The sequence below is a fragment of the Schistocerca nitens genome, chromosome 6, assembly GCF_023898315.1.
Source record: "Schistocerca nitens isolate TAMUIC-IGC-003100 chromosome 6, iqSchNite1.1, whole genome shotgun sequence".
In the NCBI taxonomy this organism is placed as follows: Eukaryota; Metazoa; Arthropoda; class Insecta; order Orthoptera; family Acrididae; genus Schistocerca; species Schistocerca nitens.
In genome coordinates this window covers 508,858,874-508,880,707 of record NC_064619.1, presented here as the reverse complement: position 1 = coordinate 508,880,707, position 21,834 = coordinate 508,858,874, and positions in this window count along the sequence as shown.

Genomic DNA, 21,834 nt, shown 5'->3' with positions numbered 1-21,834 from the left:
TAACGATCGATACTAAGTCATGTTTCAGGAGGTTACAGAATATAATTAGCTCACTGTTCACAAATAATCTTTAATGTTCAGTAAAGTACTTAGCCGTGCGTGGCTCTTGTTCCCACCATCATTTATTTTACACCCTGTTTTTAACGTACTTCCACCTCACTACGTTAATTTAAATTACTACTGTCACTGAGTTGCTGCTTTGCCTGACCGTGAGCGGCGTTAGCAACGCCTGTCGATATATCCCCTCACGTAGTATCTTTGCTCGATTGCTATTACTTCCCTGTCGTGGTAAGCAGTTCGGAAGGCGAATTCGGGCTGCCAGTCAGTTGGAACGCGTCTGGAGCGCAGTCCGGACCTGCCAGTCGAGAGTTGCAATGCGGCACCAGTGCAGTCGGGTTGGAGCAGCAGTGAGGTCTGCGTCGACATGGCTCGCCCGAACTTTGCCGCCACGTATCACTTTAGCCGGGCCACGGTATTGGTGAATCGTCGGTCGTTCGTCCAACCGGAAGACGCGTTTTGGCTCGCCGGTCGTTCATGAGTCGGCTGTGTGTGTGTGTGTGTGTGTGCGCGCATCGACTCCCGATTTGTGTGTGTTTAGTTACTGTTGGGTGTCTTTCAGGTCTTCGTGCAGTGTTAGTCTGGCTGTGTGTGTAGTTGGCGTCATTTCCTGGCGACTAAGTTTACACGTTGTCGGCATTCTGAGAGGATTCGGTCGGTTGCTGCAGACCAGGGAGGTTATCTCCGCAGTCGGCTGGCGCCGCTGGCAGCCCCTGTGCAGTGTCGTTGCTTGTGTGGAGCTGTCCGATCGCTACGAGCTTCGTGGGTCACCGACCCAGGACGTCAAAGTTTAGTAGTGGTTTCAACTACCCAAGCCACGTCCATTCATGTTGTGGTGGTTCGTTTCGGTGGTTTGCTGTTGGGGAGGTTTTCCTGTGAGCAACACCGAGCGTTTCTACTACTGAAATTCAGCCGCCATGCGGTGCGATTAACTATTTTGTTCCACTACGTTTGAGTGCACCAGTGGAACTTTCTGTCTTGTGGACGTTAGTGTTCTTAAAAAAATGGCTCTGAGCACTATGGGACTTAACATCTGAGGTCATCAGTCCCCTAGAACTTACAACTATCTAAACCTAACCAACCTAAGGACATCACACACATCCATGCCCGAGGCAGGTTTCGAACCTGCGACCGTAGCGGTCGCGCGGTTCCAGACTGAAGCGCCTACAACCGAAGGCCACACCGGCCGGCCTAGTGTTCTGGTTATATGCCCGGAGCACTGACGTAAATTCAGTGTTCCTTTGAGTGAAGTTAACTATATTACCGTGTTTCAAATTCAAGTGTACCAGCGGAATTTGCTGCCTAGTGGCCGTTAGTGTTCCGGTTACCTGCCATGGTCAGTAACGTAATTTCAGGCAGCGACCTTTTCTCACCTGTTGTCGCTGTCCAACATGGTGTGTAATTTTGACAGCTAATACATACTCCATTGGGGATTATTAACTTTGTAACATTTCCGGTTTGAGTTCTCATGTGCTGATTGACGGGAAGCAAGTCGTGTCGGTCGGTCCGTGGCTGTCCCCTGGTTGGGTTCCGACGGGTCAAGTATAGTTAGGCTCACCACCTGTCTCGCCTAAATGAACGAGGGCAGACCGACCTCCCTGGAGGCTTCTGAGTGTCACCGGTGTTTGATTATCTGTTGTCAGCTACTTTAAATTTTAGGCTTTCAGTTATTTGTTTTTATTTTCTTAAAAATTTTGCAAAATTAATTTTTAAATTTATCTTTCAAGCTTAAACATTGTGGCCTTCTGCGTTTAAAAGATTATGGTAATATATTTTAAAATTTGAAACTTGATTGTGGCCTTCAGCCATTGGTATTGCACCTTGCATATGTATGTTCTACCTGCTTAGCCTTAAGGCTTTCCATGTAGCCGAGATACGTTTTTTTATTTTATTTGATTTACCTCCTTAATTGCATTTTAATCTTCGTGACTTTTAAGATTTCTTGTTGTTAAACATTCTGGCCTTCCACCTTTAAAAGTCTACGGTAATATATTCTAAAATTTTGAAATTTGATTGTGGCCCTCAGCCATTGGTATTGCACTTTGCATATGTTTGCTGGCCTTTTAAAAATTATTTTATTGCTATCTTAATTGGATTTTATCTTGTTGATTGTTAAGATTTCTTGTTTGGAGGTCTTCACCCGTGAAAGAGTTGCATTCGGTAAAGGTTCGGCTATGTGCCGTTTTCGTTGTAAAGATTATTAAATAACAATAAATGATAATTAGGAGAAACTAACCTCAACTTTGGCCCTTTCCACAATCCATTTACCTTTCTGCCCAGTGGGTTTCAGGTACCACCTCTTAAATGGTTTCCCTTTTGCATAAATTTTCTTTCCTTATCATTATTCTCTTCACATCGCTGTTTCTTCTATTTGGAGGTAAGTTTAGGGATATAGATAATTTTCTTGCTCTTTCATGAATGTAGTTCAACTTCATAAGAGTAGGGGCAGCTTACAAGCTCTGCTGATGGTATAGCGCAGGTGACTCCTGTACATAAGAAGGATAAAAGAATAGACCCTCAAAATTACAGATCAATATCCTTAACAACGATTAGCAGCAGAATTCTGGATCATATTATGTGTTGGAATATAATAAATTTCTTAGAGTCTGAAAAGCTCGTGTCACGAATCGGCCTACTTTAGAGAGCATCACTACTGCGAAACCCAACTTCCTCTTTTCTTACATGATATACTGCGAACTATGAATAAAGGGCAATAGACAGATTCCTCATTTCTAGATTTCCAAAAAGCGCCGGCCGGCGTGGCCGAGCAGTTCTAGGCGCTTCAGTCTGGAACCGTTATGCCGCTACGGCCGCAGGTTCGAATCCTGTCTCGGGCATGGATGTGTGTGATGTCCTTAGGTTAGTTAGGTCTAAGTAAGTCTAAGTCTATGGGACTGATGTTAAGTCCCATAGTGCTCAGAGCCATTTCAACCATTCCGAAAAGCATTCGGCACGGTACCCCACTGCAGACTGTCAACGAGGGTATGTGCATACGGAATAAGTTCCCAGACATGTGACTGACTCGAAGACATCTCAAGAAATAGAGCCCAGTATGCAGTCCTCGACGGCGAATGTTCATCGGAGACAGCGGTGACACCAGTAGTGACACAGGAAAGTGTAATAGGACCGTTGCTAATTTCTATATATACATAGATGATCTGCCAGACAGGATGGGCAGTAATCTGCTGATGATGCTGTGGTTTATAGGAAGGTTTCTACGACAAGTGACTTCATGTTGATACCAGATGATCTAGAAAAAATTTCCAGTTGGAATGACGAATGGCAGCTGCCGCTTAATGTAGAAAAATATAAGTTAATGTTAAACGGTAGGTAAAACAAACCCTTAATGTTCAAATAAAGCATTAGTAGTGTCGTGTTTGACAAAGTCATGTCGTTTAAATATCAAGGCGTAAAGTTGTGAAGTGATGTGAAATGGTACGAGCATGTGAGGGTTGTGGTAGGGAAGGAGAATGTTCGACTTCGGATTGTTGGGAGAATTTTAGAAAAGTGTAGTTCATGTATAAAGCAGTCACCGTATAGGACGGTAGTGCGACCTATTCTTGAGTACTGCTCGAGTGTTCGGGATCCGCGAAGAAGTTCAGATGCGAGCTGCTAGATTTTTTACCGGTAGGTTCGATCAGCATACAAATGTTATGGGAGTTCAAGTAGGAATCCCTGGAGGAAGAAGACTTACATTTCGAAGTACACTACTGAGAAAGTTTGGAGGACCGGCATTTGAAGCTGACTGCAAAACGATCCTACTGCCGTCAACATAAATTTCGCCTAGGAACCCAAAGATAAGCTGCAAGAAATTGTGGCTTTTACGGAGGCATTGTAGACAGTCGTCTTTCCCTCGCTCTGACTGCGAGTGGGACGGGAAAGGAAACGAGTAGTTGTGGTATAGGGTAACCTCCGCCAAGCACCGTACGGTGGCTTGGGGAGTGTGTATATAGATGTAGATGTAAATAATTTCCTTGCACGTTCACGAATATAGTTTCACTTCACAAGATGGTGGGCAGCATACAAGCTCTAATGGTATCACGTATCGATATGGAATCTGTAGTGACGTTTGAAAATATAGTTACATTTGACACGATAAGGGGCAGCTTATAATCTCGACTGGAATCAGATAGTGATTCAAAATGGAAGACGAAGTTCCTGCAATGTTGTAAAATAGGGAATTCGGAGATGAAGAACGTAAAAGATTATAAATTGTGGTACTACGAACAATGTTGAAAATTAAGTTGGATAAAACACGAAATGAATAACCATTAAATAGACTAAGTGGGTTATTATAAGTTTACTTAGATACACGGCGGCACAGAATTCAGCAGTCACAGTCTATGTAAGGTCGTTAGCAAAAGAAGAGACATGTTAGTTGTCGTACGCTAAGGCTTACGAGAATAACCTGGCGTTTGGCATTGGAAGGACCAGTAGAGAAGAAAATAAAACGGCCAAACACGAACCGGTACATGGAAATGAGATTACGCGTGGTTGAAAAGATTAACGTATGACATGTTAATACTCCGGAGTTTTCAAGAATTAATTAATATTTGTGAATACTTGTGTGTTTTGCGATTTTATTATCAACTGCCAAAGATTTGTGTGCCTTTAATATATAGGAGCCATATTAGGTTCACCTTTCTCATAAATAAAATAATGCTATTTTTTGTATTATCATTATTTTTTTGTATTATCATTATTTTTTCCATTCTTCGTAAATCTATTACAAAAATTGACCTTAGCATATATAGTAAACTTACTTGGGTGTAAAATGACACATCCACTTGTCTTTCTTCTATAAAAACTGATGGATCTACAAGTGATGATAAGGAAAGGGGGCAAGTAAGTGTGCCGCAAGTAAGTCCACCTGTCAGTTCTTAATGTTTGGGTTACTTTCCTTAAGATTTATGCAGATGAATATGAGCCCAACACTTGCATTCTACTTCAGCTCGCTCTAGATGCTTATTCAGGCATTTTAATCCAGTCAGAGCTTCTTGTGACAGTGTAGAGGACTTCTAATCCTATTAGATTTATTTACGTTCAGGGCAACTATCAGACCTATCGCAAGTCTTCCCACCTTCTTGTAGACAAGGCCATCACCTGTTAACATTTCCAAACCAAATACGCTGCAAGCCGCTGTACTTTACATGGTGGAGGGTACATCGCACCAGTGTTATCAGTTATCGTTCCATCCAACTCTCACGCACTGGTCGAGTCAAGAATGGTATATACCTACACACATACACTAATCCACATTTATGTTTTCAGGAGGAATACTTGGTCTTTCCCAGAGTTTTTCTTCCTGTTACATACTCAAATGGAGTATACCAATATATGCCACCCAAACAGCATCTACTTGTAGCGACTGCTCCACAGATCAGGCTCATCACACGAACAGATATAGACCCAAAAATTACACTGACAGTGACTATATAGTATTCAGCTGCCAAACCTGTATTATTGCTCACCTGCACATGTCATTTAACCATCAATGGGTCTATGCATATTAACCCTCGCATGATGGATGGGGTCTTTTTAGATCCCAAGGCTCGTTTAACTACAAATAAACAGTTTTAATGTGGGTGTAGACTACTCATCCTCCAGATATGCTATTCACGGACTTTATATTATAACTGGGTAAATTATTTATGATTATATCTCAGTTGGTAGTATAACAATTTGAAATTTTTGCAGTGGGTTCAGAAAATACCCCAGGTATACAATAAGTGATTTCCAGTGTTATGTATAAATTTTGTTACGAAAACAAATCTTGGAAACAATGCACTTTATAAACCGACATTCATTTGTACATTACAAACATTGTAAACAATGAATAGAAAATACATTCATATGCATGGTTATGACAGACTCACAGTTCGGAATTGAGTTTTGTCGAAGGAAGACGTCATGTTACAATTTATACGTCTTGCTTGGTGATATACGTTTTGCAAGGGGCTACAATCTTGAGCAGGCTTTGGCAGATTTACAGAAGAGTGATAGTGATAATGAATCAATTTCTGGAAACGAGGATGATAGTGATGAAGATGGAGATATGATAGAGGAAGGTATACAGGTTGGAGATGAAGTGGATACGAGTGATTGTGAAAAAGATTATAACGGTATTCAGGTAATGAGTGCATCTACTTTTGTTTCTAGAAGTGGACAGGTAACATATAACACAGTATCACCTGATGTGCACAAGCAGGTTTCAAGGAAGGTAATACGTGAAAATGCGAATATTCCTCGTCACCTTAGACCACAATTACAGACAAGGGCAGACTGCTTCTGACTTTTTATTACCAATCACATGCAGTGTGTTATAGTAATGCATACCAATAATCGTGCAAAAGATAATAAAATTGTGTACCCTATTCTTGAACGCTGGATTGAACGTGATTTTACAGAGTTGCAGACATTCTTTGGTCTACTAATAATAGCTGGCCTGCAAAATACGCGTGAGAAGCCTTTCATTGAATTTTGGCAGAAGAATATGGCTTTCCTATTTTTCGAGGCACAATGAGCTTTACAAGATTTCGTTATATTTTGATGTGCCTCCGGTTCGATGATATGCTTACGAGGGAAGAAAGAAGAGCTGCTTCTGGATCAGAAGCTGAACCTATAAGGGCTGTGTTTGAAATGCTCGTTGATGAATGCATTTCGTCTTATGTTCCTGTACCTTAAATTACAGTTGATGCGCATATGTGTACTTTCAGGGGACGGTACATTCCTTCGAAACCTGGGAAGTATGGGATAAAAGTGTGGGCTAGTGTAGATTGTGAGACCAATTATGTCATAAATGCACAAGTTCATACAAGGATCTCTGCTGAAGGAATAGAAATAAATCAAGCCAAACGAGTGTTACATAATTTAGTTGATCACCTGAAAGGAAGTAGTAGTAACATTATTACTAATAACTATTTTCTAGTTTTGATTTGGGTCAAGAACTTCTTGCTAATAGATTGACTCTTGTTGAAACTCTTCGAGCAAACTGAAAAGAGATACCAAAAGAAATGTTGCCATCAAAACAGAGGCGTCCATTACCGACCACTTTAGGGAATGCGCAGAATACTGTATTAGCTTCGTATGTTCCTACACAAAATAAATCAGTCATTTTGTTGTCTACTCTACACCAAACATTTGGTGTAACTGGGCATGAGCACAAAAAACTTGAAATAATAATGTTGAACAACCAAACAAAGTCAGGGGTTGCTACAGTTGATAAGATGGCTGGACATTATTGAGTGAAACGTGGAACAAGAAGGCGGCCACTTGCCGTATTTTGGATGTAGTAGATTTAGCTCCTCTCAGTGCTTACGTTCTGTATTGTAAATTTTAGTTGATATGAGAAGTAAAAATGCAAGAAGAGAATTCCTCTCAGAACTGCGAAAAGAACTGGTCAGACCTCACATTGAACGACGAATCCTGTCGCCCAAGTGCACAACACAATGCAATCGTTGAGCAATAATATCTTCAGGCTTCAAGGGCCTTCTAAAGGAAAAACAACAATGTAACCAGGAAGCCGATGTTCCAAATCTGAAAAGAAAATTTTATGATTCCTGCCAAGTTCAAAGTGAATCAACAATGTGATGGGTGTCATAAGTTAGTCTGTAAAGAACATGCTATGATATGTGTGTTGTACAATCATTGTTCGACATATGACACAGACAGCGAGTAGTAGTGTATTTCTAATAAAATTCCATGTAAGCGATATTACACATAATATTAATAAACTAATTGTTGCACAGTGTGTGAGTTATGAATATTTTGTGTGAAAATAATGTTTGAAACTAAACAAAATATGTTTTCATATTTCAAACAAATGTAGTAAATAATTACAACTTATGTGTAATTTAAACAATAGAAAATCCAGGCTAGAGTGTAACAACATTATGAGAAGGAAAGTTGCTACTCACCATATAGCGGAGATGCTGAGTTGCAGATAGGCACAACAAAAAGACACTCACAATTAAACCGTTTCAGCCATTAAGGCCTTCATAAACAACAGACACACACACACACACACACACACAAATGCAACTCACACATATGACTGCAGTCTCAGGCAACAGAAGCAACACTGCAAGCACCAGCACCAGCGCATGATGGGAGTGGCAACTGGGTGGGGATAAGGTGGATGCTGGGGTGGCGAGGGGGAGGGATAGTATGGTGGTGGTGGTGGTGGACATTGGGGAGAGGTGGGGAGGGGACAGGGGGTGGGAGTAGTGGAAAATGAGAGAAATAAAAAGACTGGTTGTGGTGGTGGATTGACAGCTGTGTAGTGCTGGAACGGGAACAGAGGAGGGGCTGGATGGGTGAGGACGGTGTGTAACGGAAGGTGAGGCTAGGAGGGTTACAGGAAGGTAGGAGGTATTACAGGACAAGTTCCCATCTGCACAACTGAGAAAAGCTGGTGTTGCTGGGGATGATCCATAAGGGTACAGCCCGTGAAGCAGTCATTAAAATTAAGGATATCATGTTTGGCAGCGTGTTCAGCTGAAGGGTGGTCCACTTGTTTCTTCGCTGCAGTTTGTCGTTGACCATTCATGCAGACAAACAGCTTGTTGGCTCTTATACCCACATAGAACGCAGCAGTGTGGTTGTAGCTTAGATTGTAAATCAAATGACTTGCTTCACAGGTAGCCTTGTCTTTCATGGTAAAGGTGATGTCAATGACTGGACTGGAGTAGTTGGTGATGGGAGGAGTATGGGATCTGTCGTGCATCTAGGAAAGGGATTGGGAGCAGGGATTTTGTAAGGATGGACGAGTATATTGAGTAGGTTCGGTGGACAGCGGAATACCACCGTGCGAGGGGTGGGAAAGATAGGGGGCAGGACATTTCTCATTTCAGGACATGACGAGAGGTAATCTAAACCCTCGCAGAGAACGTAATTTAGTAGCTCCATTCCTGGGTGGTACTAAGTTACGAGGGGAATGCTCCTCTGTGGCTCGACAATGAAACTTTGGGAGGTGATGGGGACATGCAAAATGCTGTCTCCCACCATCTCCCAAAGTCCCACCGTCCACACACAGAGGAGCACTCCCCTTGTAACTCAGCACCACCCAGGACTGGAGCAACTGAATTACGTTTTCCGCCTGATTACCTCTCTTTTGTGCCCTGAAATGACAAATGTCCTGCGCAGTATCCTTCCCATCCCTACACAGCGGTATTCCGCCGTCCACGGAACCTACACAATATACTCGTCCATCCTTACACAACCCTTGCTCCCAGTTCCTTACCTCATAGCTCATACTCCTGTAATAGTCCTAGATGCAAGACCTGCCCCATACATCCTCTCACCAACACCTACTCCAGACAAGCCATTAACATCCTCTATCCCATGAAAGACAAGGCTACCTTTGAAACCAGTCATGTGATCAAGCTAAGCTGCAAACACTGTGCTACATTCTATGTAGGCATAACAACCAATCACATTAAATAATATCAACATTTTGTCCAGCAAATTTGAATACATAGTTAATTGAATATTTAAAAGGCAATGTATATTCATCAAATCCTTGCTTAGAAGCAGATACAGCTGCTTTCACAAGTGCCGGAAGGCCAATGATCAATTTCCAATCTTGAAATGACTGACATACATCCCACTTAGGGTAGACATAAGAGATTTTAGTAACTTTAAGAAAGTGGGAAGAAGCATATATTTTTTAGCTTCAGAGTATACAGAATATTTAAGTTTTGTTTTTGGTCGACAATGCATTTCATGGTTCTTGAGATCATTGCAAAGTGGGTCAATGGGGCCCCTCCAAGGACCAAGATATGCGGTTATAGGTGATGAATGTATAGTAGGGTTGTTATCTCTCCAACAAAGGTAATCGTCAATCCCTGGTGCTTCGTCAGACAATTTCGAATCCCAATATATGGCACCGATCTTTTCCTTGTACATCGAGAACCAGGGGCTCAAGGATGCAACAGTTTTGTCTATATAAGTTGGTTGGTTCAAATGGCTCTCAGCACTATGGGACTAAACTTCTGAGGTCATCAGTCCCCTAGAACTTAGAACTACTGAAACCTAACTAACCTAAGGACATCATACACATCCATGCCCGAGGCAGGATTCGAACCTGCGACCGTAGCGGTCGCGCGTTTCCAGGCTGTAGTGCCTAGAACCGCTCGGCCACTCCGGCCGGCTCTATATAAGTAATCTGGTAAGAAGGTGTCAGTCTTTGCGCAGCCGCTCGGGCAACAGCATTGGACCGCTCACACAGAAGATGCCACGATATTATAGGAGGAAAAGGCGTACCCGCCTTACAGTTTTTAAAGCAATAGAAAATATCTCTATTAATACCGGGAACAATGTAGGTGCACAAGTCGTCCTGCATGGTCCATCAGTGTTCTGTGGAGGAGTTCTTAACTTTACCCGTAGCAACAATGATACCATGCAGCAAGGTAACGGCTGGGTAACCGTAGCCCTCGTCCGGGTGTGGGGCGGCGAGTTAGTAACTTTCTCAAAAATGGTTCAAATGGTTCTGAGTACTATGGGACTCAACTGCTGAGGTCATAAGTCCCCCAGAACTTAGAACTACTTAAACCTAACTAACCTAAGGACAACATACACATCCATGCCCGAGGCAGGATTCGAACCTGCGACCGTAGCGGTCGCGCGGTTCCAGACTGTAGCGCCAGAACCGCTCGGCCACCAGCGGCCGGCAACTTTCTCACTTGTTTAAAGTTTTGGTACCGTCTTTAATCACGTGAGCCTGGCAACTAATTTGATGGTCAGCCAGAAAGCGAAGGGAAAGATACTGACCTTAGTTTCCAGTCTGCACGGCCACATTGCGGTCCAGCCCACTGAAAGATAAGTGTCTATTTCCCATTTCTTTGCGGGATCAGGACTACGAATTCAGTAAAAGTTTAAAGTTCCAATCAAGATTTAATTTAATTTAAGTTTCTCACAAAGAACACTTAAAATTGTGCTATGTTCAATTGAAAACAAGTCTTTCTAATCTAACAGCACCGTTAGCAGTTCAGAGGCGACCTCTACGGTAACTTCCTACCAGATTGTTTTTCGCCATGACTAACATCACTCAATTGAAAGTTCGCAATAAACGTTCAAAAATTAATGCTCGCCATAAAAGTGGAAATAAATTCACCACTTGCCACGCGGAATTGAATTTCGCACGGACGGGACACAAACAGTTATTTTACCGAATTCTAAACGATCCAGGACGGTGTACAGTCCTCGCGAGTTCACTATCCGTTTTCACTGCCAAATACGCGCTTGTCACAGCTCGGCTCTGACGTCACCCGAGGCAGAGCGCGACCAGACGTTTAACTGGCGTGGACCTCACAGTGTCTGAGAGCGAAGTGAACCTTCCTACTGCTTCAGGGGCTGTATTTAAAAGGTGCCGGTGCGGACTGCCGAAAAAACATCTGTTGTCTGTCTATTTGCATACGGCGGTAGTCTACAAACGACCGCTATGTCGGGCACATAATCTTTAATAATAAAGTTACCAATTACTTCAGAAACTTCTTAATTTTTGCTGGTATGCAGATAAGCAGTTTGAAAGCCCGTAGAAAGTTTCAGCTCACTAGAATGAAAATTTTGCTTAATAGAATTTATTTGGTGGAACTAACGGTAGATTGTTGCCTCTGAACCATACCTTTGCTAAGACTTATATCACTTGCTATTTATGTTACAAGTCTTAAACTTGGTGTAGCTCTATTATTTGATACATTTGATCATCTGATTTAACCAAAATCCTGTATCATTAAAATTTCAAGTACTTAATCTACAACACTTATGTACATTTTAGTTACAAAATTAGTTTTTATTTAATTACTCAAAAACTATAAGAGGTAGATTAACGTGGACTTTCTGTTATTATTTTTGGGGTGTACTGAAGCATAAAACAAATTTTCAAGCTTCTAAGTCCATTATTTAGCGCCTCTTTTTCCGAAAAACGTGGATTCTGGCGTTAATTTTTGTTTTATGGTTTTGGAAACCAGCATCACTTATTTATAACTCCTAACTGCACCTTCTGATCAAATTCTGGCTTCCTAGCGTCATTATTTAGCGCCTTTGATTTTTCTATTAAAACGGCATTTTTCCGTAAACTATTAAGTTTAGAACATCAAGACTTGGTATTTGGAACATTATTACACTTAACTATAATGTAACAAAGTTTTAAACATAAATTTTGATTTTTAATTTCATACTAAATTGTGGTGCAATACTTGTGCGCTACATGCAGACGCGTTAAGGTGACGTGGCGCTACTAGCAGTGAACTGGGGTAAGTCCCGGCGCACTCGCTCGGCTCTGTATCTCACACATGATACAGCGCTTGGTTTGCTTCACGTGGGCCTAAAGTCGATAAAGTTGCAGGGATAGAAAATTTTAACAGCCGTGACGTAATTGCCTATTGGACATTTCGCATCAGAGAGGACTACAATAGAGATATGGGTATAAATCATATTACCCTTTTGTCGATGCCGTTCGTTTTGAGGACTAGGAATCATCGTAAAATAAATGAATCTGAGTCTGTCTCAGTCTGGGTAAAAGGTGTAGACAATTGTAAAAAAATTAATGTCGTCAGTGATCTCACTGACACTTAACTGTGTTACATTCTGTGTAGACATGACAACCAACAACCTGTCTGTGGCCAAGACACAAGTGGACCACCCTTTTGCTGAACACTCTGCCAAAAATGATAACTTTCATTTCAATGACTTCTTCACAGCCTTTGCTATGTGGATCCTTCCCACCAACACCAGCTTTTCTGAATTGTGCAGATGAGAACTTTCCCTGTAATACATCCTACTTTCCCAGAACCCTCCTGGCCTTGACCTTTGTCAGCCACTGTCCTCACCCATCCAGTCTCTTCCCTGTTCCCATTACAGCACTACACAGCCATCAACCACCACCACATCTAGTCTTTTTTTATTTTTCTCCTGTCCCACTACTCACTTGCCCCCCTGCACCCTCCCCACCTCACCCCTGCCCTCTGTCTAACCTGCAGCACTTCACCGTCCGCTATCTCCACCATACTATCCCTCCCTCTCCCCACCCCAGCATTCTCCTTATCCCAACCCTGTCATCACTCACATCATGGTGCTGCTGCTCACAGTATGGTTTCAATTGTCTGAGACTTCAGCCGTGTGTGTAAGTTACAAAAATGGTTCAAATGGTTCTGAGCACTACGTGACTTAACATCTGAGGTCATCAGTCCCCTATAACTTAGAACTACTTAAACCTAACTAACCTAAGGACATCACACACATCCATGCCCGAGGCAGGATTCGAACCTGAGACCGTAGCGGTCGCGTGTTTCCAGTCTGTAGCGCGTAGAACCGCTCGGCTGTGTGAGTTACATTTGTGTGATTATGTGTGTGTGTGTGTGTGTGTGTGTGTGTGTGTGTTTGTTCCTATTGTTGATGAAGGCCTTAAAGGCCTTTCATTGTGAGAATCTTTTTGTTGTGCCTATCTGCGACTCAGCATCTCCACTATATGGTGAGTAGCAACTTTCCTTCTCATGACATTGTAATATACAGGGTGATTCAAAAAGAATACCACAACTTTAGGAATTTAAAACTCTGCAACGACAAAAGGCAGAGCTAAGCACTATCTGTCGGCGAATTAAGGGAGCTATAAAGTTTCATTTAGTTGTACATTTGTTCGCTTGAGGCGCTGTTGACTAGGCGTCAGCGTCAGTTGATGCTAAGATGGCGACCGCTCAACAGAAAGTGGACTACAGTATCTGGAGATGTTAGAGAATTGGCTGTTCCCTCAGCTCGAACAAGAAGCACAACAATTCATATTTCAGCAGGATGGAGCGCCACCACATTGGCACTTATCTGTCCGTAACTACCTGAACGTCAACTACCCGAGGCGATGGATCGGCCGCCAGGCAGCCCGTGACAGAGCACTTCATCACTGGCCGCCAAGAAGCCCTGATCTTACCCCCTGCGATTTTTTCTTATGGGGGTATGTTAAGGATATGGTGTTTCGGCCACCTCTCCCAGCCACCATTGATGATTTGAAACGAGAAATAACAGCAGCTATCCAAACTGTTACGCCTGCTATGCTACAGAGAGTGTGGAACGAGTTGGAGTATCGGGTTGATATTGCTCGAGTGTCTGGAGGGGGCCATATCGAACATCTCTGAACTTGTTTTTGAGTGAAAAAAAACCTTTTTAAATACTCTTTGTAATGATGTATAACAGAAGGTTATATTATGTTTCTTTCATTAAATACACATTTTTAAAGTTGTGGTATTCTTTTTGAATCACCCTGTATAACTTAATCATATTAAGAAACTATGGAGTTGTAATATCAACATCATGCATATGTTTCTTAATAAATTATAATTACTTTTGTGGACATACACTCCTGGAAATTGAAATAAGAACACTGTGAATTCATTGTCCCAGGAAGGGGAAACTTTATTGACACATTCCTGGGGTCAGATACATCACATGATCACACTGACAGAACCACAGGCACATAGACACAGGCAACAGAGCATGCACAATGTCGGCACTAGTACAGTGTATATCCACCTTTCGCAGCAATGCAGGCTGCTATTCTCCCATGGAGACGATCGTAGAGATGCTGGATGTAGTCCTGTGGAACGGCTTGCCATGCCATTTCCAACTGGCGCCTCAGTTGGACCAGCGTTCGTGCTGGACGTGCAGACCGCGTGAGACGCTTCATCCAGTCCCAAACATGCTCAATGGGGGACAGATCCGGAGATCTTGCTGGCCAGGGTAGTTGACTTACACCTTCTAGAGCACGTTGGGTGGCACGGGATACATGCGGACGTGCATTGTCCTGTTGGAACAGCAAGTTCCCTTGCCGGTCTAGGAATGGTAGAACGATGGGTTCGATGACGGTTTGGATGTACCGTGCACTATTCAGTGTCCCCTCGACGATCACCAGTGGTGTACGGCCAGTGTAGGAGATCGCTCCCCACACCATGATGCCGGGTGTTGGCCCTGTGTGCCTCGGTCGTATGCAGTCCTGATTGTGGCGCTCACCTGCACGGCGCCAAACACGCATACGACCATCATTGGCACCAAGGCAGAAGCGACTCTCATCGCTGAAGACGACACGTCTCCATTCGTCCCTCCATTCACGCCTGTCGCGACACCACTGGAGGCGGGCTGCACGATGTTGGGGCGTGAGCGGAAAACGGCCTAACGGTGTGCGGGACCGTAGCCCAGCTTCATGGAGACGGTTGCGAATGGTCCTCGCCGATACCCCAGGAGCAACAGTGTCCCTAATTTGCTGGGAAGTGGCGGTGCGGTCCCCTACGGCACTGCGTAGGATCCTACGGTCTTGGCGTGCATCCGTGCGTCGCTGCGGTCCGGTCCCAGGTCGACGGGCACATGCACCTTCCGCCGACCACTGGCGACAACATCGATGTACTGTGGAGACCTCACGCCCCACGTGTTGAGCAATTCGGCGGTACGTCCACCCGGCCTCCCGCATGCCCACTATACGCCCTCGCTCAAAGTCCGTCAACTGCACATACGGTTCACGTCCACGCTGTCGCGGCATGCTACCAGTGTTAAAGACTGCGATGGAGCTCCGTATGCCACGGCAAACTGGCTGACACTGACGGCGGCGGTGCACAAATGCTGCGCAGCTAGCGCCATTCGACGGCCAACACCGCGGTTCCTGGTGTGTCCGCTGTGCCGTGCGTGTGATCATTGCTTGTACAGCCCTCTCGCAGTGTCCGGAGCAAGTATGGTGGGTCTGACACACCGGTGTCAATGTGTTCTTTTTTCCATTTCCAGGAGTGTATTTCAATTTTTATCGCCATAAAGTTGCTTCAATCACTTTGGGGTCAAAAAAGACCCCAGGCATACAAACTGTTTTTCCAGAACTGATACCATGTGGGGTTCAATACAGAATATCACCTCATGTACAGTGCACGTAGTATGTATGTTGAGGTACAAAGGTGGGGCTCATTCAGATAGACTGCAGTAGACAGAGGTACATCGAGGGGCAGTTGATGGAAGTACGGCACATTCCGTCTAGATATTCCTGTTTTGCACAGCAGCGGCGTCAGCGCTGCCATACTCATTGTTGCTGGTGTTGCTATGTTAAAATTAGCAGCTCAAGAATCATTGCAGAACATATTTATAAAGCATCAAAATGTCGTGACCATATATCATTTGCAGGATGCGATATGTGCTGCAGTGTATTAAATAAGTCAATTGTGAGTCAGTGTTAAACAGCACTTTTTAACAATATTGCAAAGTGTGTATCGGAACATAAAGTTTATGATGCTGTGCTAAGTTAGCTAGTTGTGTAAGTGCATACATCGAAAATTCAGCACAAGGTGGGATACCTACTGTAATAGTTTTAGGATGTAGTACATGTGGAGGTCAATGAATTTAAAAAGAGAAAACTTTCTTTTAATCCAGTAATATCTGTCAGTCCAATTTAAATGGAGTAATGCTGTGTGTACAGTACTCCCTCGCACTGTTAAAACTATCACACCATATTTGTTCTTATACATGCCTTAATGATTTCTGATATTTTATTGATTCTGATGAATATCTAGTTGTCCACTCACTCCCACAGTCGTCTTTGGCATATAGTCCCCCTCCTGATTTTTGGAATGTAAGTCTTTTGTAAAGAAATACTCATTCATCAGAGTAATAGAATCAGATGTGTAAGTAACATAGTTTCCAATCATCTGTCAGTGCTGTTTAAGTGCACTTATTCTGCGTCCAGTACTCGTTGCCACATTTAACAAACGTTTCATTAAAACCAGTATTCTGCACGGTATATGTACGTATAACTCCCATACTGCTTTTTGAAATATAAATCCATATCGCTAGAATTTAAAACATTTTGTCGGGATCAAATCCGAAGAGTCCATTCCATACTTATAAATCAGAGATTAAAACCATGTTCTTTTTAGCAGAAGAAGGCGTAAACGTCTCTGTCAGACGTTAGGTGGTCACACATGACCATTCTATAAAAAACTATCGAGGATTTTCGTAATCCGGAAACTAATAACCATCTAATGCAGGTCATTGCAGTACCCCAGGTTGATAGTTGGTTTCACACAACCAGTTCTGCCTTAATGGATTTCTTACAACTTCTCCCATTAAGCCTCCTTCACCCAACTATGGTATATGGTTCAACGTCTCTAGAATTCATGTTCCTCCCCCAATTATAGTAATACTGATATATGACATCTTACTTCGTCCTATTTATAGTGCATATATTAAAACACACTGCACCTTCCACTGTCATTTTCGATTACATCTGCTGCATACTGCCGTTCACTAAATTAATGACACATGACTGTAGGAATCTTTCTGTAATTGATACATTACACGTGGTTTTGCACTGTGACAAAACCAGTTTTTTTCCTTTTTCCATGGAGCACTAATAAGGAAAATAACTACAGTAGACTGCTGAGGAAAAATGACGCTTTTTCTTAACGCTGTGAACATACTTTGACAGAGAGGTGGTATTGTCTGTCAATTCCATGTTTGGACACTAAGAATACTACGATTCTTCAATGCAGGTCAGAAGGTGCTAAGATTACATTGTACGTGTAATCGTTGCTCTCGTATTAAGAGCAGACCCAAGTGTGATTGATGTACGGAAACAACAAGAAAATAACGCATTTTAACTATAAAGTTCCATTTTCCACAATGCGTGTTAACAATGTGTAAGAAGTATATCTTAAAATAATTGTATTTCTTACCAAGTCGTTGTGCTTTTCCTAAAAAAAAGCTCATACTGCAGCTGAAACGTGTTTCTGACGTACAGCACACGAAGAAATGGGAGGTCCACATTTAATGCAAACAGAAGTATGTCTGTATGTATGGAATAGTACTCCGATTCGTTCCTGGAACCAGGAAAGGATGCAGCTAATATTAAATTTCCGTCAAATATGCCAGAAGCAGCTTCAGAACATCACGTGGCTGTGAGAGCTTCTGACAGTGCTCAACCGAGTAAAATCTACTTCCAGGAATGAATGGGAGTACTATCCCGTTGGAAGGTGCACTCGTCGGTAAACAACACAATGGCAGGGAAGTCCGGATCTCGTGCAACACGTCGCAGAAACCACCGGCAAAATGCTAGCCTGTGTCATAGTCCGCCACAGGCTTTAGATCTTGGGCAGGGTGGAAACTAAATGGATGCTGGCCGTCGTCCCTCAAAACCTCCCAGACTAACCGAAGAGTGACCCCCATGCTGTGTCCAACCGCTCGAGTACTTGTCATAGGTGCTTCCTCGAAGCGCTCGAGAACAGCTCTTCAAATTCAGCATCCCGTCATGTTCCAGGTCTTCCAGCATCAGCTTGATATTCTGCTAACGAGCCTGTTTCGCCAAGTCGCCGTTGAATTGCTGTAAACGTTTGCGGGTGTGGATGGTGTCTTGCTGGGTACCGTTTGTCATAAAACCATCGAGCTTCGTACGCATTACTGTCGGCTAGTCCATAAACAAAAACCATATCTCATTGTTCTTCAAACGGATAACGTGCCGCTATGCATACTGTATGACCAAAACGCAGGTGACATGTGTGTGCTCCGAAGCGAAACTTACGTGTGAATGCCTCTGATGACGTGGAGACAAACAGCAAGACCTGTTCGATACGTGTGCGTATCACGTTGGGGCAGTGACGGGGCGAGGGACATTTGTATGTGTGAACCAACAACCACAGCGCTGCCCGTCAACCGATGAATGGCAACAGGGAAATCCCAAGGCCAATCGGAGGGCGTGGTGCCAAGTGTCCGTAGCTCAAAAATGGTGCGTTGTCGACCTACAAAACATTAGTAATTTTGGTTCCTACTGGCATCAGCTACCCAGGGTTAAAATTTTGTGACGCAATTTTTTTCCATCCTCTTCAACTGTACTGCATGCTAAGCTATTGATTATTGCAATACCTGAAGTCTCAGAGAACTTCAAGTGTAACTCTTCTTTCCTTGGTACGTCCGTATCCCACTTATTTGCCCACTGATTGTTCTTCACTAGCATCTTAAATTTCAACTTACTCTTACATCATTACTAAATTGTAATCTGTGTCAATATTTACTCCTGGGAACGCTTTACAGCCCAGTATCTGATTTCGGAATCTCTGCCTGACCATGACGTATTCTTAGTGATATCTTCCTATAGCTCCAGGCTTTTCCAATTAACCTCCTCCTGTTGTGAGTCTTCATCAGAGTATTCCCTATTACTAGCTGAAACGCATGCAGAACGCAATTAGTCTTTCTCCTTTTCCTTCCTACCGCCATGCCCGCATCCTACTATAACTCTTTCTTATAGTACCTCCCCTATAATCGTATTCCAATCCCCAATGATATTAGTTAGTCATCTCCCTTTATGTAATTAACTGCCGGTTCCATATCCTCATATACTTTTTCTATCTCTCCATCCTCTGCTTGCAACGTCGGCATATATACCTAAAGTATTGCTGTTGATTCTGATGAGAACAGCCCTATCATTGAACTGTTCATAGTAACATACTCTCTGTCCTACCTTCCTATTCATAACGAATCCTACTCCTTTACACTATTTCTGCTGCTGTTGATATTATCATATACTCGTCTGAGCTGAAGTCCTTGTCTTATTTTCATTTCACTCCACTGACCCCACTACATCTTGGCTGACCCTTAGTATTTCCGTTTTCTGATTTTCTATCTTCCCTACCACGTTCAGACTTTTGACATACCATCCCCCGACTCGCAAACGTTGTCCTTTCGTTAGTTATTCAGTCATTTTCCCATGGTCACTTCCCCTTTGGCAGTTCACTCCCGGAGATCCAAAAGGGTTTAGACCGGAATCTTTTGTCAGTAGAGAGATTACAGACGGTATGTCTTGTGGATACGCGTTGTGTGCCTTAATGCAGTCGTTTCCATTGTGTTCTACATCACATCTTCATGCCGTTGATCATTGCTGATTCTTCTACTTGTACGGCAGTTTTATACCCCAAGAGCAAGAGAGTGACCTTAACACCTGTCTGCTCCTCCCCTCTTTGACAAGCTGTTAAAAAATGGCTCTAAGCATTATAGGACTTAACATCTGTGGTCATCAGTCCCCTAGACTTAGAACTACTTAAACATAACTAACCTAAGGACATCACACACATCCATGCCCGAGGCAGGACTCGAACCTGCGACCGTAGCAGCCGCACGGTTCCGGGCTGAAGCGCCTAGAACCGCTCGGCCACGGCGGCCGGCTGACAAGCTGTTGCCTGAATGATGGTGACTTCTAACGCTGGAAGCCTTCGGTTGCCATTGCTGATAGCCGAGTATGAGGAAGTACAGTTCGAAAATTAGAATGAGATATATGTGAACGTCTATATTATGGAAGACTGTAGATTCATTGGAACATTTGTTAATGGTGGCAATAAGTAACCATGACTAATTAAATAGCATGGACATACCTTTGGAACCTATGTTACACAAACGTTGATTCCTTTGCTCCCCTGGATGAATGGGTATTTCATTTACAAGCAAATTACATTTTCTTATCAGGAGAAAATCTGTTTGCACATACATGGTGTGGAAGACTATAGTTTTAATGGAACATTCTTCAATGGTGGGAGTAGGTACCACACAGTATCACTGTCCTTAAATAGCAAAGACAGGCACATTTCTTCGTAATCAAATTATATATCAAATTCAGGAGGGAGTATATATATATGTGTGTATGACGTGGAAGACTGTAGTTTTAAAGTAAGTATTATAAATGGCGGGAGGGATTAGCGGAGTAGCAAACACAGTAAATAGCACTGACAGACATTTGGAAACTATGTTACACACACATCTCATCCCCAGAGCGCATTGCTCTGCTGGATGACTGGGTATTTTCTCTATAAGCAGATTACATTGTAAGATGTTGTGGTCTCCTGACCTTCATTGCTTACATATTCCGCCCTCACAATCATACTACGCACATCAAGATGCTTCATTTGAACCCGAACTCGATAAGATAAATTCAATGTTGTATAAATTCATGTAAACGATATTCAAATAACAAGTGCGCACCGGTGTTGAAATACTCGAGGGTGGCGTACACACATACATTCCAGACACAATGGTCACAGGAGCAGAGGCAGACCACACACCGGGAAGCCGGTCCCTTCAGAGGCCGAGTCAACCTCGGCCGCCCAAGGAGCAGACAGCATGCGCCCGAGTGAAAGGGGGAATGACCCCGTGTTCGGCTTAAAAGCAAATTCCGCTACATTGTGTGGTAGCGTCCAACCTACGCATTCTTTACACATAGCACACAGTTTCAGAGATTTTCACAGGGAGACAGCAAACACCAAACGCCGATACTACAGATTTCCGGACTGGTCGCCTTAAACGAAACGTCATTCTCCCGTTTTAGAAGAGCAATGCTGATTGGCAGACGATATTTCTGACGCCTTGAACTGAAGGGGTAATGGAAGAGACCGAAAGATATACCCCTTCACGTCTGGTGTGGAGAGGCGCCGTTCCGTTGTCGCTCTTGGAGCGAGGAACAAGTCTCGCCTCAGTACTTCACTGGGAGAGCACGTCTGTCGAGAGCGAATCGAAGTGCGACTCTATATTGAGTCCTTGCGATTAAGTGTTGTTCACTGTATTGGCCGACACACTTATTGTGCGGTGTGAATGGACAGAGTTATAGTTAAACGCCTGCTAGCGAATTTTTGAGTGGCATCGCGGTGGACTGGTTATCTGACCGGTGTACCACACCAATAGTTACACTAGGGGCGAATAAAATCCTTGACTTCATAAAGGTGTAGGGAGAGTTTCATTGGCGAAGGTCAATCCAGATAGAACGAGAGTTATCTTATTTGT